The sequence below is a fragment of the Periplaneta americana genome, chromosome 10, assembly GCF_040183065.1.
Source record: "Periplaneta americana isolate PAMFEO1 chromosome 10, P.americana_PAMFEO1_priV1, whole genome shotgun sequence".
Lineage (NCBI taxonomy): Eukaryota > Metazoa > Arthropoda > Insecta > Blattodea > Blattidae > Periplaneta > Periplaneta americana.
In genome coordinates this window covers 174,461,625-174,481,887 of record NC_091126.1, presented here as the reverse complement: position 1 = coordinate 174,481,887, position 20,263 = coordinate 174,461,625, and the positions used below count along the sequence as shown (strand labels likewise).

The following is a 20,263-nucleotide window of genomic DNA, read 5'->3' as shown; positions in this document are numbered from 1 at the left end:
AATTTTTAGCACATAAAAATCCGCTCCCTAATGATAAGTCATAGGACAGGACTTGCCTCCTCTGCTATAGCAGTATTGGGATGTTGGGAGTCTAGCTAAGTCTTACGTTTGCTCACGTTGCCTGACCTAAGTATAGCATCGCCTCGCCTCGCCTTACACTGCTGGCTACTGTACATTATTTCATTTGTACTTACCATTATTTTATTTGGACTTAATCGTAGATACGTTGCTGGTCGTTAGGTCAGAGGTTCGCTGGTTTGAAACCCTGCTAAAGGCGATGGAACTTTACTTACAAATGGCTTTTAAGGAACCCGAAGGTTCATTGCCGCCCTCACATAAGCCCGCCATCGGTCCCTATCCTGTGCAAGATTAAGCCAGTCTCTATCATCATACCCCACCTCCCTCAAATCCATTTTAATATTATCCTCCCATCTACGTCTCGGCCTCCCTAAAGGTCTTTTTCCCTCCGGTCTCCCAACTAACACTCTATATGCATTTCTGGATTCGCCCATACGTGCTACATGCCCTGCCCATCTCAAACGTCTCGATTTCAAGTTCCTAATTATGTCAGGTGAAGAATACAATGCGTGCAGTTCTGTGTTGTGTAACTTTCTCCATTCTCCTGTAACTTCATCCCGCTTAGCCCCAAATATTTTCCTAAGCACCTTATTCTCAAAAACCCTTAACCTATGTTCCTCTCTCAGAGTGAGAGTCCAAGTTTCACAGCCATATAGAAGAACCGGTAATATAACTGTTTTATAAATTCTAACTTTCAGATTTTTGGACAGCAGACTGGATGATAAGAGCTTCTCAACCGAATAATAACACGCATTTCCCATATTTATTCTGCGTTTAATTTCCTCCCGAGTGTCATTTATATTTGTTACTGTTGCTCCAAGATATTTGAATTTTTCCACCTCTTCGAAGGATAAATCTCCAATATTTATATTTCCATTTCGTACAATATTCTGGTCACGAGACATAATCATATACTTTGTCTTTTCGGGATTTACTTCCAAACCGATCGCTTTACTTGCTTCAAGTAAAATTTCCGTGTTTTCCCTAACCGTTTGTGTATTTTCTCCTAACATATTCACGTCATCTGCATAGACAAGAAGCTGATGTAGCCCGTTCAATTCCAAACCCTGCCTGTTATCCTGAACTTTCCTAATGGCATATTCTAAAGCGAAGTTAAAAAGTAAAGGTGATAGTGCATCTCCCTGCTTTAGCCCGCAGTGAATTGGAAAAGCATCAGATAGAAACTGACCTATACGGACTCTGCTGTATGTTTCACTGAGACACATTTTAATTAATTGAACTAGTTTCTTGGGAATACCAAATTCAATAAGAATATCATATAATACTTCCCTCTTAACCGAGTCATAAGCCTTTTTGAAATCTATGAATAACTGATGTACTGTACCCTTATACTCCCATTTTTTCTCCATTATCTGCCGAATACAAAAAATCTGATCAATAGTCGATCTATTACGCCGAAAACCGCACTGATGATCCCCAATAATTTCATCTACGTACGGAGTTAATCTCCTCAAAAGAATATTGGACAAAATTTTGTACGACGTCAACAAAAGTGATATTCCTCGAAAGTTACCACAATTGGTTTTGTCCCCCTTTTTAAAAATAGGTACAATTATGGACTCCTTCCATTGTTCTGGTACAATTTCCTTTTCCCAAATAGCAAGTACAAGTTTATAAATTTCGCTATATAATGCACTTCCACCCTCTTGTATTAATTCTGCTGGAATTTGATCGATACCTGGAGACTTGTACTTTTTCAGATTTTCTATCGCAATTTCGACTTCTGAAAGCGTGGGTTCGGGTATAAATGGCTCAGCAGTTTGTATTTCAATTTCGTCCCGATCATTTCTATTTGGCCTATGTACATTTAGTAGTTGCGCAAAATAGTTTTTCCATCTGTTTAGGATTGATGGAGAGTCTGCAAGCAAGTCACCATTCTCATCCTTGATCACGTTTACCCTTGGCTGATATCCGTTCTTAAATTCCTTTATACCCTTATATAAATCTCGAATGTTTTTATTCTTACTATTTGTTTCTACCTCATTCAGTTTTTCCTTCAAGTAACCTCTCTTTTTATTCCTAAGTGTACGACTTGCTTCCCGTCTTTCATTGAAATAATTATCTCTCTTCTCCTCAACTGGATCCTGTAAGAATTTCAATTTTGCCTGTTTCCTTCTTTCTACTACCATGCAACAATCTTCATCAAACCACGGTTTCTTTTTCTTAGTTTCATAATAACCTATGCTCTGCTCAGCTGCAATTTTGATACTATCTCTGATATTTTCCCACACGCTATTAACATCTAATTCTTTCTCAACTTCGTCGGAACTTTCTAAAGTGGCAAACCTATTCGAAATTTCGACCTGATAATTTTGCTTAGCTTCCTCGTCCTTTAATTTCAAAATATTGAATTTAGTAATATTAACTTGTTGCTCTACTCGCTTGGCTACTGATAATCTTTCTCTTAATTCTCCAATCACCAAATAATGGTCAGAATTACAGTCTGCACCCCTGAAAGTTCGAATATCTACTATACTAGTATGTCTCCGTTTATCTATCAAGATGTGATCTATTTGGTTGTGTGTCAATCCATCTGGAGAAGTCCAAGTATATTTATGTATATCCTTATGGGGGAATGTTGTACTTTTGACAATTAAATTTTTCGATGTGGCAAAGTTGACTAATCTAACTCCATTGTCACTACTAATTGCGTGTAGGCTCTCTTTTCCAATAGTTGGTCTAAAAATATCCTCCCGTCCTACTTTAGCGTTGAAATCCCCCAATAAAATTTTCATGTGATATCTAGGGAACTGATCAAAAGTATGTTCCAATTCCTCATAGAAGCTATCCTTTATATAGTCGTCTTTCTCTTCTGTAGGGGCGTGAGCATTTATAACTATGATGTCGCACCATCTACCCTTAAGTACTAAATATGATAACCTGTCACTGATAAATTCGACCTTTTTTACTGCTGATTTTATTCTTAGAGCGATAAAATCAATAGCATGTATTCTTCTGGGAGGAAAGTAAATTTGAAAGGTCTGTGTTGGAAGATTCAGGTCACATGAAAGAACCCTATCCGTAATAGAAGGCTCCAGGCACAATTCGTTGGCTGAGCCTTTCTCGCTTCGAATTTCGGCGTTTAATAACATCTGCAGTTGAAAGCGTACTACTACCACTAGTAGTGGTAGGTGGCGAGTTGTTCTTATCTGCTTGGGGTGTGTGAATGTTTGCAGTTTTTTCTCTCGAGACAAACATTGTAAGATTAAGGCCCAATTGTATAAAACTCCCTGACTAAAGATCAACTTTGATCGAAGATCGAAAAGTGAACCGAGTTCAGACACTTCTTCTATTGTATAAAACTTTTCTGCGATCAAATTACCTTGGTTCAAATGCAATCTAAGTTCACGTGAAAAGGATTTGGCAACATCGCATAAACAGGTGAAATAAGTGATGCGCGGACCATGTTATACAGGTTTGTTCAGTGTTGCCAATCTAGCGACTTTAGCTCTTTTTCAACAACAATTTCTTTTAACTTTTATATTGCTTAAACAGGGATTTAGTGACCTTTTTAGCACCCCATAGTGACAAAATTTAATCTTTCTTTGTTAATAATGAGAAATCTAGCGACTTTACAACTACCTTTTGGAGACTTTCCGTATTACACTCTGTTGGAGACACTGGTTTTTTGTGCAATGTAAATAATGGCGGACAATAAGAAGAAGGTTGACTGTTCTCCAAGTTGTTATCATGTTATGGTGTTTGATACTGCTAAACATAATAAAGCTTTATAAAACGACAATTTTCGTTTAGTAATACAGTTAACTGAACATTTATGAATGTACCTATCATATCCATTGGTTATAAACATAATATAATTATAGGTTATGTTATTTGATACTGCTGAACACGATAGAGCCTAATAAAATATAAGAATGTTTGTGTATTAAGGCAAGAAATTGAAAGAAATATATATAAATGTACCTAACATATCTATTAATATTAATAATAATGGATATTTTATTTGCACAATCTGTCACTCGTATATTTCAAACAGAAAAGAAATAATTGAACTTGGATCATCTAACTTAATCGGAGAAATTTCTTCAGTCAACGTTGACTTTAGTTTGAGACAAATTAATCTCAAATTAGACTTTATACAACACAAAATTCCAAGTTCAGCTGAAACAAGGATCAATTTAACCTCTGATCTAAGATTAAATGGTTTATACAATCGGCCCTAAGTTTTTGTAAATGTGTTCGGAGACTTAATGTCTTAATTGTAAAATAAATTTCATTAACAATGTTATTTAGTCAGCAGTAAGTTCTGACACGTATTTTTTAAAATAAACGAATTTCGTCCATTATTGTGCACGCGCTCAGCTTCTGCTACTTTTATTGTGAAGTTGTTTTATTCGTTCAGTACGAGCAGATTTATGTGAGGTGTTCGTGATAGACTGTGTATTAATAACCACGTGCCTTTGATTCCTAACATAATAATATTAATTTAATATTACAAATAAATTTATTTTTCATATTGTACAGTGTCGTCTCAATGGATCGGTGGCTAATGAAAGACAATAAAAATGACAGTTCTAAAAATTTAGAAACCAGTCGATCACCTTGTCATATATCACACCCCAGTGCTAATTTAAAAACCAGTGAATTAAAAAAAAAATGTGATGAATCATACTTGGTTCTTGGATTTACGTATACAGGCAATGCAATTGTTCCGGACGTTCTTTATTGCCCGCAAAACTGCGTAGACATTTGGAAACAAACCACCCCGAATGTAAGAACAAGAAAATACATTTTTTTCAGCGTAAACTTGAAGGGTTTGAAACATTGTCAGAATACGTTGGTGAAAAGTGCTAAAACCGACAATGAAAATGCTAGAGGCGTCATATCGGGTGAGTTGTGAGTCGAGGGGACAACACCATTCTTCACATTAGGGATTTGACGATAATTTTTTTAATTATGCGTGTAATTATTGAAAAAATATACGCAGTTTATAAATAATACTGCATGTTTATGAACTTATGGCTATGCATGGTAATTAATGTAGTTGTAGACATATTGTCTGTGTTAAATACGTACAGAATATAAATATGGAGTCATATGGAGTTTATTGTATATTAATATAGCGATTAATTTAATTTAATTTGAAGATCCGTGTATCTTTTTTCAAGTCTAAGGAAATCTGAGGGTATCTAACATAGCAAGAGAATGCTGCCGGTTAGAATGATATTGTCTCATTCTGGCCAGTGAAATGTCTCTTGTGTGTGAAGGTTGTGTAGAAAGTATTGGCAACGCTGCTCTTAAATGCAGAGAATTGTTTTAATGTGAGCATTCGCATAGAAGACAGCTACGAGGCCTTGCCGCGCCGCGTCTGAGTGCCTCACATTAAGATAGTGGAGCGAATGTGGATAAGCCGGTAGTGCTCAAAGACATGTTCTTCAGGTTGAGTCGACGATCCTGGATCAGCTGCTGTAGGGGAACAGAAGTAGCGGCCTTCGGGAGGCATGTGGCGTCCAAGTCTTGACGCAGTACCTTTAGTAAGGTGGGTGAAATGCTTTCCATAAGAATCGGTCAAGGAATGAAGCTAGTGCAGTGTATTTTGTTAACTACTCTGGGTTGTAAAATAATAAGCTATATGTTCGTTTATTGCTGAAATTAGGGCAACTACTTAGGCTCTAAGTTAAGAAGTGTCTTATGAATAAAGTTCGAAGTTGAGGCACATTTACTCTGAAGTTAAGTTCACACAGAATAATACAGCGTTTACAAAGCAGCTGGCAAGGTAGTCCCACCCCTCATACACACATCGTGTTAGTTGAATGTAGTAATAACTTATAGGCCAAGCAAGGAAAAAAATAAATGTTCGCCTGAAGGACAAATGTAAATATTACGTTGGTTGGAATACGTCTAGGTTGTAGAAACGCAATATTATGCTTAGCATATGAACAGTTGTACAGGACAATACTATTTACAAAAGTACGAATGTTATTACAGAAATATCTGAACTATAATATTATAGATATTAATGTATGGTACATATCTGTAGCATAGAATTTTAATGCAGTCAATAACTGTATTATTGGAGGCAATGGTGAACCTCTATTATTAGTTTTTGTCAACCGGTCATCGAAAAGATGAGCAGTCTCAATAAGTTTCTTTATCAAATCGGAATCGTTTTTTTAAATTCTATATTATTATAAAATTCCACTGGATTGTTTTTAGGCCTATCCCTAATGTAGCGTTTTCGTACATTGTTCACTAATTGTGCCACCTCTTCCGCACGTTCTAATAAATAATTCGACAATCTCCAAGACGTCCGCCATTTTTCTACAAAGTGACACTTTCGGCTCAAAGTGTGGTCGGAAGTACGCTTTCATCCAAAGTGTTCCTTTGCACCAAAGTGTCGACTGTGCAACGGAAAAGTGATAATTTGCGTCCTCCAAAGGACACTTTCATCGAAAGTGTCGACTATGAATACCAGCCTTAGAGACGCGGGCACTTGGCAAAGGGTACATAGAGTGCAGAAATTATTTGTAAAAATAATGTCTACGCAAATTGAGGATAGAAATGTCACAAAAGTAATCGAATAGCTTATATCAGGTGACATGCTTGTTTATTGATATCCACTGAGGTACTGCGCTACGAAAAATATATAAATCGATAGTGTATGACATCAAAATATAATTTAACTCCCATTCACACAGCAAAAATATCGGACATCAAAATTTTCGTGTAAAATGTTTATCACCTGCCTCCAAAATCATAGTACTTTTTTCTTCCATTCATTCTTACTTAGAGAAAGAACGTGTACATAATTATTCTTATGCTCCCAATACCATTCGCTTGCGATATGTTGGAGTGGTTCAGTATGATAATTATTAATAACTAGCCGTACCCGTGCGCTCCGCTGCACCCGTTAGAAATAAATATAAAGTAATTACGTAATTAAAATAGGACATTTGATCCAGGGAACATTCGTGTTTGATATAAGGATAAATCGTTTATTATCTTACTTAATTTAAATTATATTTGCATAATTAAAATGCGATAATTTTGATCCAGAGACCACTCATTTGGTCATAAAAATTATTTTAGGAAATAGAGGAAACGAATGTACAGAATAGCCTATCAAGTTTTCTGTGCATAAGAAGCTATTTTAATCTTACCTGTCCTCGATTCACTCAGAAGTTACTGTAATAACATTACAGAATTATGTCCATCTAGAGAAACTACACTTTCCAATGGTGAATTAATAATTAATTATACAAATCGGTTAATTTAGCTTCCGATATCACTTCATACAAACACAGAAACATTATCTGTAGGCTATCTTTCATAGCTTTCGATTGTTGTTGTCCAAGGCCCCTTATAGACGAAGTAATTTGTTTTTTAATTCATTACACGGCCTTAGATAGCAGTTATTTTAATTTTAAAACTCATTTATCTCGTTAAATATGAGTCCTATCAAAATTTTTCAAGGAATAAAACTTATCGGAAATTATTTTTAAAGAAACTTTTGTTATGTAGCATTTTTCACAAAAAATCAATAATAAGCGAGATATTTCGATTTATTTAATTCAGGCCCCCTTATAACCCACCTTTTAAATAATGTTTTTTGAATGCCACATAGCCTAAAATCTAAGTTACAACGAACTTAATTTATATTCCAATTTTCATCGAAATCCGTTCAGCCATTATCGCGTGAAAAGGTAACAAACATACAGACATACAAACAAAAATTTCAAAAAGCGATTTTCGGTTTCAGGGTGATTAATTATATATGTTAGGACCAATTATTTTTGGAAAATCGAAAATTACCAGAAAAATTTCGGCTACAGATTTATTATTAGTATAGATAATGTAATTATTGGTCAGTGGTACACGGAATAGATGGAAATAAATGAAGATGAACGGAAATTGTCACCCTGAAATCAATGCAGATCATTGCGCAAGATAGCCAGGACAATCGGCACACCATCCGGTTGGTGATACATCATTTTGTAGTAACAGAAACACTGAAAAGCAATCTGGTTAGATAGCAGCAAGCTGTTTGCTGGACGTCATATCAACATCCGAAAAGGAGTGCTTCGAAGATAGTAGCAGAGTTTGATAACCGTGGCGTGAACACAGGCAGTGCGCTGTTCATCGCACAGGAATAATATCTGGAATGCAAGTCGGTATTCTCCCGCCATGCCACGTGCCTATCGCCTGATCTGAGTACTATCACAGTCTACTATATACAGTCGCGAAGCTCAATATGTAGTAAAAATGCAAACATGGGTAGTTGCCCACCACTAGGATCGCTACTATCGCCTCATCATCGCAGATCTCTCTCCTAGCAGACGACAAAATATGTTACACTTTCGTTGTGTTCTTTTGGAAAAATTAACACCTTCCTTCCATTATTGAAATATTAAATGCATAAAGTTAATTTATTATTTTAATTAAGTATATTAAATTCCAACATAAACTCGAAGATACCTGCAAGAAATAAGTTAATATAACTTTTGTTTGTTAAAACGAACTGAAATTTACTATAATAGCTTCACTCATTCAAGATTATAGCGATAATTAACTATGAAACCAATAAATATTAATTTGCATTTCTCTTTACAACAATAATAATGGAAATATGAATTAATGGAGTAACTTACGTGTACCGGTACTTGTAGCGTAGGCTTACGTAGTTAACAAAGTGGGATGAGGTTAAGCAATAATAATCACACCAGAATTGGAAATAAAACGTGATCAATAAATTTTATTGTAACAGACTTTTTCTACGTCTCTAGTAAAGCAACAAATAAAAATAACAACAAAATTAACAGCTATAATTAAAAACATATCCTTTGAAGAAAAAAGTAGGCCTAAGCAATAATAATCCCACCTGAATTGAAAATAAAACGTGATCAATAAATTTCATTAAAACAAACTTAATTTTTCTACGTCTTTAGTAAAATAACACATAAAAATAATAACAAAATTAATAGCTACAATTAAAAATATATCCTCTGAAAAAAAAGTAGACCTAACCTTTATTTCTCTGGAAATTTAGCAGCCTAAGTGACAGAACTTTAACCGGTATCTAATGTCCTTTCGGTTAGACTGAAACATTTCATTGTGAAATTTAAGGATATAATGTATTCTAACAGTCACAAAGAACTTCAAATTAACAGTTTTGTTTCTACACAGCATTCTTGTGGAAACCCAGGAACCTTTCTGAATCTTTCGGAAATCGGAAAAACGATAACTCTGGCCTCTTTCTCTTGCTGTTGCTACAATTTATAGCACTACAAACGTCTCCTCCTTGTCCCATATTATTATTCCAATTATTATATTTTAGCCATTAACATTTTCATTACAACCAATAACGAACATTTCACAAGCATCAATGTGAAATACGCAACGAGCTAGCACTCGATAGAAATACGACACAGTCCAAAGTCGACCATGGACAGTCTATTGTTTCTACTTGCTAACCGCTTGGAGCGCTTTATCACGAGATTTGCAAAAAAAACATCTCAAGCTTCGCGACTGTATATAGTAGACTGTGGTACTATATTCTGCTTGCTTGCTGTCTGTGAAGATTAGGCTGTTCCGGAAGTCTTAGTTTCAATTTCGCTGTGACGAGCGAATTCGAGCTCCTTTTGAGGTTCTAGTTACTAGAACTCGGTCACGGAACACCCATAGATCGGATTTAAGTTAGTTGCAAACAGCGTGTATTGAAGACGTCACGCGTCCTAGCTAGGCAAGTACGTGGTATTCCAGATTGGCATCCTTGTTTTCTTTTAATCCAGATACGTAGGCCTATTAAAAAATGTGCACTTGACTAACAAGGGCAATTGATCTGAATTTTAGACTTAGCCTATTCGGTTTCCACGTAATACTTTGTTGTTAAAGTGTTAGCAATAATAAAAACAATGTTCCTTGTAACTTATAAGTAAATATCTTAGATTACTAAAAGACTATATTCCGGCGGGTACAAGAAAACCTGGAAGACAATTGAAGATTCTTCTCGACCTCTAATATATACCGGAACCTGTGGAGTAACGGTTAGCGCGTCTGGCCGCGAAACCAGGTGGCCCGGGTTCGATTCCCGGTCGGGGCAAGTTACTTGATTGAGGTTTTTTCCGGGGTTTTCCCTCAACCCAATATGAGCAAATGCTGGGTAACTTTCTGTGCTGGACCCCGGAATCATTTCACCGGAATTATCACCTTCATCTCATTCAGACGCTAAATAACCTAAGCTGTTGATAAAGCGTCATAAAATAACCTAGTAAAATAAATAAAACATATACCGGAAGGGACCAATCTGTGGTGGTCGGAATCCTTGGAAGCTGATGATGACGATGATGATGATGGACTCGGATTTCTATGTTATGTGAAGTTTCTATCCTGGTCTCTTTTTACAAACTTAAATGAAACACATTCCTAGGTTTTCTAACACAATGATACACGTTTTATTGGTCATATCAATGCATATTTTACCATATTTTAGCATAAAGTCTAATTGTACCAAAAATGGAATAAAATCATATATTTGTTCATATTGCAATTATTTTTAACAGTTCTCCAAGTATTATTCACGTGTTTTATCTAAATAAGGCCAAGTGATTTTGTTTAGTTTTTTTTACTTCCTTTCCATAAAAAATAAGAACTTTGTGGGTAAATGTACTGGGTGTTCAGTTCAAAGTGTGTCATGGCTCGCTGTATGCCGTCACTTGGCTAGTCGATGAGCCTAGAGAACTCAATCTTCCTACACTTCCGCAGAGGTGTATTACTTATCTGCTAGAGAAGTTGCCTAGCAAGTACGGCGTTCATTCAGAAGAGTACTTACCGATACGTACGGTAACGCCAGGAATGTGAACTGTTTCGAACATGTACTGAGGTGAGTTTTTTCTTACTGTCGGGATATGGGGAGAGGGTTAAGAAGATTACTTACGTATTTGTTGACATTAACATCGACGGTCAACATGGACACGAAGGATTTGATTTGTATTTTGGAATGTTGCTTGTACGCAACCGATGATAAATACCCTGCGTACGACTTGGCCGCGCAAAACACAGTTCGAAAGAGGTTATGGTAGCACACAGACCGTACAGACCGCCATCTGTTGCTACGACGTTCAAGTTATACCGTACACGTTCTCAAGTTCAGATTGAACGCCTTGATTAATAGGCAACTTCTCTGACACAAAAGCTGAAACTCGCTTGAAATCGCTTACTCATCAACAGTGACGTCATGACACTTTGAAATGAACACCCAGTAGTTTGAAGGTAACGGAATTCGCCAGCAGTAAGTTGAAAAAACATAAAGGGGAAAAGTATGTAAGGGTATGGACAGTTTGTTGCTGGTCGGTCTTGCCTTCACCCCCTCGCCCCTCCAAAGCATGTGACGATTAAGGTTAGATAAATAAGAATGTGTCCAATGTGTTTTAACCGATGTGCGATGTTATGTGCACAATTTTGCAGGCGTAAAACACTCGCACAGTGATTAAAAACTTCCTCATTCCATGATTCTTCTCTGCTGTTAAGCCAAATATAGACAAGTTGCCGCCGCGTTACCGTATGCCCCACCACCTAAAAAATTAATTACTAATAAATGCACAAGAACGCGGAAACTTTGAAATAAGGATTCAACACCCTAAATGATGCTGTATTAAGTGGAGAAAGAATTGTTGTAACTGGACGTGACAAACTGTACTAAAACTCGCATTATATTCGGAGAACTTAATTTTTTTAATTGTAATATTTAAACCGTACTGAGAGAAGAAATATACTTTACATACATAAAATTGGAGCAACATTAGCAAGAACGTACCTATCTGAATAGATTCCATGTCTTACAACACAATAAATCACGAACAATTGGCTCTTTTTCACTCACATAGTAAACCTCTCTGTCTACGACTGAACAGGAACGAGAAGTGTTAGAAAGAACTCATTGTTCACCCCTTCTAAAAATAGATTGCTGCTGATAAAACAGCAAAAGCTATCTCTCACAACATTCTTGAAATGTTGAAGGACATGAATTCATATTTATTTTATTTTAGTAGGTTATTTTACGACGCTTTATCAACATCTTAGGTTATTTAGCGTCTGAATGAGATTGTGATAATGCCGGTGAAATGAGTCCGGGGTCCAACACCGAAAGTTACCTAGCATTTGCTCATATTGGGTTGAGGGAAAACCCCGGAAAAAAACATCAACCAGGTAACTTGCCCCGACCGGGAATCGAACCCGGGCCACCTATGAATTCATATTCATCTGTTTCTAACTAAACAAGTCGAAATTTTATTTTTGTCCCTCTAGATTGGGAAAATTGCACAGTGTTTATCGGGGAAATTAATTTCCTAAGCATCCTTGCAAAGTCGGAAAACTTGTAACAGTTCAGTCACTTGAAAATTAGCGATCTGATTTAAAATAGTACTAATTTGTCTTCAGAAATGAAAGTCCAATAACAAAATAATAGGAGTGATTGTTCGAGGTAAGCAGGTGCTCGAGTTTCGTTTCGGACGTGGGCGTGCGATGTGCTGACCAGCTCTAGATCTTAGGAATTGCATATAATTTGGGCGTTCAGAAACCGTTGCTTGCTTTTAAGCGCTTAAGACGACTGGCTCACCTTTCCAATGAAACCTTACAAGGTCTGGGTTGGCATCCAATAAAGGTACTTCATCAACACCTTTCCTGTTCCGAAGAAAAGCTGAATATCCAGTATTAAATAGTTTTACGTGTTTGAGGACAAGTTTTATTACTCGTTTTACGTCAAGCCACTTAAATTGTGTAGTAGGCCTAGGACTATACATAAATCGCCTTCAATTCAGATTTTTTCCTCTGCTCTATACTCCAGGATGAGCCTTAATTTTAGTCCGTATCTGGATTTTTCCCAACCAAAACAAATAGAAGGCCACCGGTGTAGCTCAGTCGGCTGAGGCGATTACCTGCCGATTCGGAGTTGCGTTCGGGCGTGGGTTCGATTCTCGCTTGGGCTGATTATCTGATTGGATTTTTTCTCCCCAAGGTTTTCCGCAATCGTAAGGTGAATGTCAGGTAATCTATAGCGAATCCTCGGCCTCATCTCGCCAAATACCATCTTGCTATCACCAAACTCAACGACGCTAAATAACGTAGGCTAGTACTTGACGTAGCGTCGTTAAATAACCAACTAAAAAAATTGCTAATAGACGAGCTCATTCATTCATTCATTCATTCATTCATTCATTCATTCATTCATTCATTTAATATTCTGCCCAAGGGCAGGTCTTTCACTGCAAACCCAGCTTTCACCAATCTTTCCTATTTTCTGCCTTCCTCTTCGTTTCCTCATATGATCCACATATCTTAATGTCGTCTATGATCTGATATCTTCTTCTACCCCGAACTCTTCTCCCGTTCACCATTCCTTCCAGTGCATCCTTCAGTAGGCAGTTTTTTTCTCAGCCAGTGACCCAACCAATTCCTTTTCCTCTTCCTGACCAGTTTCAGCATCATTCTTTCTTCAGTCACTCTTTCCAACACAGCTTCATTTCTTATTCTGTCTGTCCACTTCACACGTTCCATTCTTCTCCATATCACACTTCAAATGCTTCTATTCGCTTCTCTTCACTTCCTCGTAATGTCCATGTTTCTGCCCCATACAATGCCACACTCCATACAAAGCACTCCAATAGTCTCTTCCTTAATTCTTTTTCCAGAAGACCGCAGAAAATGCTCCTTTTTCTATTAAAAGCTTTCTTGGCCATTGCTATCCTCCTTTTGACTTCCTGGCAGCAGCTCATGTTACTGCTTATAGTACACCCAAGTATTTGATGCTGTCCACTTGCTCTACTGCCTCATTTAGAATTCGCAAGTTTATATTCTGTATTTTTCTTCCTATGACCATGATCTTCGTCTTATTTACATTTATCTCCATCCCATATTGCTCACAGCTGTCATTTAGTTCCAGTAGCATATCTTTTAGTATCATTTCCTCTTCTGCTAACAACGCCATATCATCAGCAAATCTTGTGCACTTTATTCTTCTTCCTCCTACTATCACTCCTCCCATGTTCTGAAAACAGTTCTTTACTAAATCCTGCAAGTAAATGTTGAACAGGGTAGGTGATAAAGGACATCCTTGACGTACTCCTCTCCCAATTTCACTTTCTTGTGACATTTTTTCGTAGTTATTTATTAGCGACCGTAGTAAAGCCTTTGATTCATGAGACTCTCGTCACAAAATTAGGCCTGGATTATTTTGGTATTTGTAATGAAGAACTTTAAGATATATTAAATATGCTCTTGCTCAAAGGTCAGGTCTGGCACCCATATTATTCTTGGTTGCCATGAATGATCTTCCTTGTAACTCAAAGTTTAACTCTATCCTATATTATTTTTATTGACTTATTGTTCCGATAAGTAACTATGATAATTGTAAGTAAATTTGTTACGGTATCTTCCGTCTATAACTTTTTTTAATTATAGATGGAACAGATAACATAAATGTGCTTGTCCACACCTGTGAAGTAACGGTCAGCGCGTCTGGCCGCGAAACCAGGTGGCCCGGGTTCGAATCCCGGTCGGGGCAAGTTACCTGGTTGAGGTTTTTTCCGGGGTTTTCCCTCAACCCAATACGAGCAAATGCTGGGTAACTTTCGGTGCTGGACCCCGGACTCATTTCACCGGCATTATCACCTTCATTTCATTCAGACGCTAAATAACGTGAGATGTTGATAGAGCGTCGTAAAATAACCCAATAAAATAAAATAAATGTACTTACAATCTATCCTATAAGCTGATGACATCACTATTCTTGATGAACAGCAGCACCTGGTTAATGATATTAATACAATTACTGAAGAGGCCGAAAGGTGGTTTTCATCCAATGGATTTCTGCTAAATAATTAAATCTGGAACATAAGAATTGATCTTTAACATATGAGACCACGAATATCTTTTAACATGTTAGGTGCATTTTTAAATTCAAAACTAACGTGGGGAAAACATATTGATGATATTTGTCTAAGCTTTGAAAATTATTTGTTTTGAGACAGATATGTTAGAGGAGCCTACTTTGCCTATTTGGAAGTATTACGAAGTAAGTTATGGGTTAATATTATGGGGCAATAAATCCTACAGCAATAGGGTGTTTAAATTGCAGAAGAAACGTATTTTAATCTTGCATAACGTTGCTTACGGTGAACATTGTCGATCACTCTTTATAAGTGAAAAATTGTAATGTTATTAACTTCTTTATACATATATGATTTATTATTATTATTTTATTACTATTATTATTATTATTATTATAAAATTGTTTGTCTTACTGAAACATGGCTACATGAGCTTGCAAAATACAAAAATTTATTTCCTATTATATTTTTCGTGGGGATAGAAAACTAGATGATTCCAATAAAGCTCGTGGTGGTGGTGTATCAATAGCGTTCAACAACCAGTTATCTGGAGTATATCGGAGACATGACCTTGAATTTAACAGTGAATGTATGTATGGGTTCAAATCCCTACTTAGGATGGTTATAATATTTTAATAGGCAATCATTACTTTTCACCGGACACTGATCCTAAAATTTTAGAAGCCTATGTTAATTTTCTTGAATTCAATCTAGACTCGCACAATTATAGAATATTAATGCTCGGTGACTTCAATGCTGCTGGTATGAATTGGACATCTGGTTGTTGTCCTAATGATTTACGTACATTATTATGCGAAAATCAAATCACAAGAGTTATTTTCATCCCTAAGTTTTATCAGCTTGCAACAAAATTAGCTTTACAGGTAATAACAGGAACCTACTTTACTTAGTTTCTACAAATGTTTCTCTAATCTTACAAGATAAATACCATCCACTACTCTTTATAAATCTTGAAGTTAAACTATCCTACTCTAATCATAGTAAAAGAAAAGTTTTCAAAATTATGCTCAAGGTGATTACTCGAATCTTTACACTAGCCTATATAATTGCGACTGGAACAACCGGTAATATAACTGTTTTATAAATTCTAACTTTAAGACTTTCTTGACAGCAGACTAGATGACAAAAGCTTCTCAACCGAATAATAACAGTCCACACTTGTGGAGTAAAGGTTAGTGCGTCTGGCCGCGAAACTAGGTGGCCCGGGTTCGATTCCCGGTCCGGGCAAGTTACCTGGTTGAGGTTTTTTCCGGGGTCATTTATATGTTTTACTGTTGCTCCAAGATATTTTAATTTTTCCACCTCTTCGAAGGATAAATCTCTAATTTTTATATTTCCATTTTGTACAATATTCTGGTCACGAGACATAATCATATACTTCGTCTCTTCGGGGTTTACTTCCAAACCTATCGCTTTACTTGCTACAAGTAAAATTTCCATGTTTTCCCTAATAGTTTCTGGATTTTCTCCTAACATATTCACGTCATCAGCATAGATAAGAAGCTCATTTAACCTGTTCCGTTCCAAGCCCTCTCTGTTATCCTGAACTTTCCTAATGGCATATTCTAGAGCGAAGTTAAAAAGTAAAGGTGATAGTGCATCTCCTTGCTTTAGCCCGCAGTGAATTGGAAAAGCATCAGACGGAAGCTGGCCTATACGGACTCTGCTGTAAGCTTCATTGAGAGACATTTTAATTAATCGAACTAGTTTCTTGGGAATACCAAATTCATTAAGAATGTTATATAAAACTTCTCTCTTAACCGAGTCATATGCATTTTTGAAATCTATGAATAACTGATGTACTCTGTCCTTATATTCCCAATTTTTCTCCAATATCTGTCGAATAGAAAAAATATCATCAATAGTCGATCTATTACGCCTAAAACCACACTGATGATCCCCAACAATTTCGTCTACATAGTGCATCATTAACGACCATTATTCACGAAAACGTCTAATTATGAGAAATGAGGGTTACAACCTTGTTCTTGGCGGCTATTCAGTTCATTGTCTTGTAGTTTCATGTAGAGTTGAAAGGATCCAACTATAATGCGTTAATTTTTCTAACTACAGTAAAATACGAAATTAAAATTTACATTCAACTTTTAACATGAATGACCCATTCTTTACCACTATGAAAATTAAAATAAGCGTCATCATCATCATCATCATCATCATCATCCTTCACGAATTAGGCCTCTGTAGACCTGTTTCGGCCACATCTAGCAGTCTTCTCAAAGGTCTTCCTGGTCGACGATGTCCTCTAGGTTTATACTGCATCATAATTTTTGGGATTCTTGAATTTTCTATTCTTCTTACATGATCTAGCTAATTGAATTTGTATCTGCTGATTTTTTCTTCTACTGACTCTACTTCTAATTGTTCTAAAATTTCATTCCTTTTTCGGTCTAAAAGAGTATATCCTGCTGTCCTCCTGAAAAATTTCATTTCCGTTGCTTTGATTCTGTTCATGTCTTTTTTCTTTAATGTCCAAATCTCGCTTCCGTATAAAAGGAAGGGTAATGCTAGTGTATTATATATTTTTGTTCCTGTAGATTTTTGTACTAATTTAGCTTTTAATGTATTCTTTATTATTCCTAGAATTTGTGTAAATTTGGTAATTTTCTTGTTCACATCTTTTTCATTTTGATAAGATATTTTTCACAACCCAGATAATTGAAATTTTGCATTGGTTATTGTGTATTATCTTACTTCTGACTGGGTCTTGTCCTAAAAATGCCATTACTATTACTATTAAAATAAGCGCAAATGTCAAAATTAAAATAAAAATAAGCGTAAACGTTAAAACCTAACAATTTTTTTAATTTACCGAAAACCACACGAAGTTAGTTGTAGTTTTTTCACGACTCACCAATTCAAATGTATTTTTTCGTTGTATAATTTCGAAATTGATTTTTCTACATCACTAGACCTATCTATACTTCCTCGTCACACCTGTGTATACAGAGGGATATCAATTCGTCGAAGTGAAAAAAGAAAAATCCTATAGCCTATATATGTGGGACACTTTCTCACGCTATTCTTTCAAATAACTCCGTGACATTCAACCGTGCGTACGGAAGAAGGAAGATAACTCGGTGCTTGTTTGTTATCGCTTATCAGTTCCTCCTACGACAAGTTATGACTCTAAATAGCCTGCCAATGTTTCCGGATTTCTGAATGAACGCTGGTTTTTTAAGTCTGTGGATGTTATTTAATAATATGAATGACGTAGATCTGTGGCTGCATAGTGATAGATACCAAATAACACTGGATTCGCCTCAAAGCTAGCAAAGTGCTGATTTTGCCCTTTTTTTTATAGAACAGTCCTTGTTTCCCTTCAGTAGTTCCGCACTGCTTTGTGTGGAGGCCAGTAGCGGCTGGTGGTCAAAGTAATGAGTGTGTTACAATCTCTATATCGGCCTACTATATACACTTGTATGTATTTATCTTAATCTGAGACTCGCCTAGTGGCGAAATATGAAGTCCATGCGACGTTCCTTCCTACTGCAGAACTTGTCAAATTACCCTGGTGTTAAACCCCTCCATCTTGAACATCATACTCTTTTCTGTTGACAGTATTCCAAGAGCAGTGAGACGATCCTGGGACATAGTGTTCCTTAAAAATGTTTTTATGCGTTTTAAGCAAGAAAAACATCTTTCTGGCTCAGCAGTGGTCATTGGTGTTGTAACCAAAATATTTAACAACTTCGTTACTTCACAGAATGGATCCTGTAAATTGTTGAAGACTATGTATTGTAACAATTGAACAGCCATCTACATTTCAGAAGTCGGCTCTTCCGTATAGAACTCCAAGTTGTGTCTGTAAAGGTAAAGGTATCCCCGTAACATGCCATGAAGGCACTTGAGGGGCCTCATGCTCCCGGCACTAGAATGAGGTGGTGTGGTCTGCACCACGCTCTGACCGCCTTTTACCCCCGGGAAAGACCCGGTACTCAATTTTATAGGAGGCTGAGTGAACCTCGGGGCCGTTCTGAAAGTTTGGCAACGAGAAAAAATCCTGGGATTGAACCCCGGACCTTCCAGTCTGTAGCCAGCTGCTCTACCAACTGAGCTACCCGGCCGCCTCAAGTTGTGTCTGTATTATTTGTATATGGTCTGTATAGTATAGCTGTTGACAGCAACTTCAACAGGTAGATGGCAGCAGCAGTCAGACACTTAAATTACCAAATACATTGTAAATAGTTCCGAGTTCATCCACAAACAAGCATTCTTTCGTTACGCTTTACTTTTGCAATCTCCAAGCTGTGTTGTGCTGAAGCTGACTACAGCACTTTCCCGCGTAAAAATAGCCAATCAGGGCAGTGATTTCAGCTTTGCACATGCGCATAACTGTCTACATTCTCATGTGGAGTTTTGAGTGCACAACGAACCCCCTGAGGCACCAAAGACTGAAGAGCAAAGACGAAACTCTCTATAACGCGTATGAACATAACCGCGGGAATTTGTTAAATGACAGATCAAATACTATGGTATTCCAATTAATACATTATTTGAGCAAAAATTATCATTGTGCTTTAGCACTGTAGCACATAAGGACGGGCCGCCCCTGGTGGAGGCTTTGTTCATGACCGAGAAATAGTGTTTTTGAAGTTCCCTTTTAAATGGGGAAATACATCATCATCCTTCACGAATTACGCCCTTATAGACCTGTTTCAACCCCATTCAGCAGTCTGCCTGGCCTTATGTGTCCTTTCGGTGTGTAAGAGATGATGATCTTTGGGATTCCAGTTTTATCAGTTCTGGAGATATGGTGTAGCCAATTACATTTATAATTGTTAATTTTGTTTTCAACAGACTGAACCTCCAATTCTTCTAAAATATCGTTCTTTTTTAAATCGAAAAGGATATTTGTTGCTCTTCTTATGAAATATTTCCTTTCAACTGTTTCTACTCTTTGTTTCTCCTTTTGTTTATGAGTCCAAATTTCACTATTATATAAATGTATAGAAAACGCTAAATTATTATACAGATTGGAAGTGAAATAACCTTGCAGATTGAAAGGGACGATATGATACACTTAAATTAATGGTAAACGTTTATGTTTTTTGATTAAATGCACAGTTAATTAGAAAATCTAGTTGGAAGTTTTAGTAGTCTGGCAACATTCCCGCTAACACACTGCTCTTCTGTATTGCATTGTATTTATTAACATTCCATGGTATTCATACATGCTTACAGCTAGAATATGGAACAAGTTAAAAAACTTAATACTATTATAAAATGTTAATTTATAATCACAGTCTAGATGAAATATATACAGACGAGATTTACAATAT

The 20,263-nt window shown here is 36.6% G+C and overlaps 1 protein-coding gene across 3 annotated transcripts in view; it reads left to right on the top strand.

Moving 5' to 3' along the window:
• Positions 1-20,263, top strand: part of LOC138708168 (metal cation symporter ZIP14-like) — a 241,459-nt gene that overhangs the window by 13,172 nt on the left and 208,024 nt on the right. Inside the window, exon 1 of one of the 3 annotated variants that reach the window (XM_069838431.1) lies at positions 5,402-5,599. The exons of the other annotated variants lie outside the window; for them this stretch is intronic. The gene's annotated coding sequence lies outside the window, so the exon portion shown is untranslated. Of the gene's footprint in view, positions 1-5,401; positions 5,600-20,263 lie in introns of those variants that run through there. 3 annotated transcript variants of the gene reach the window in all.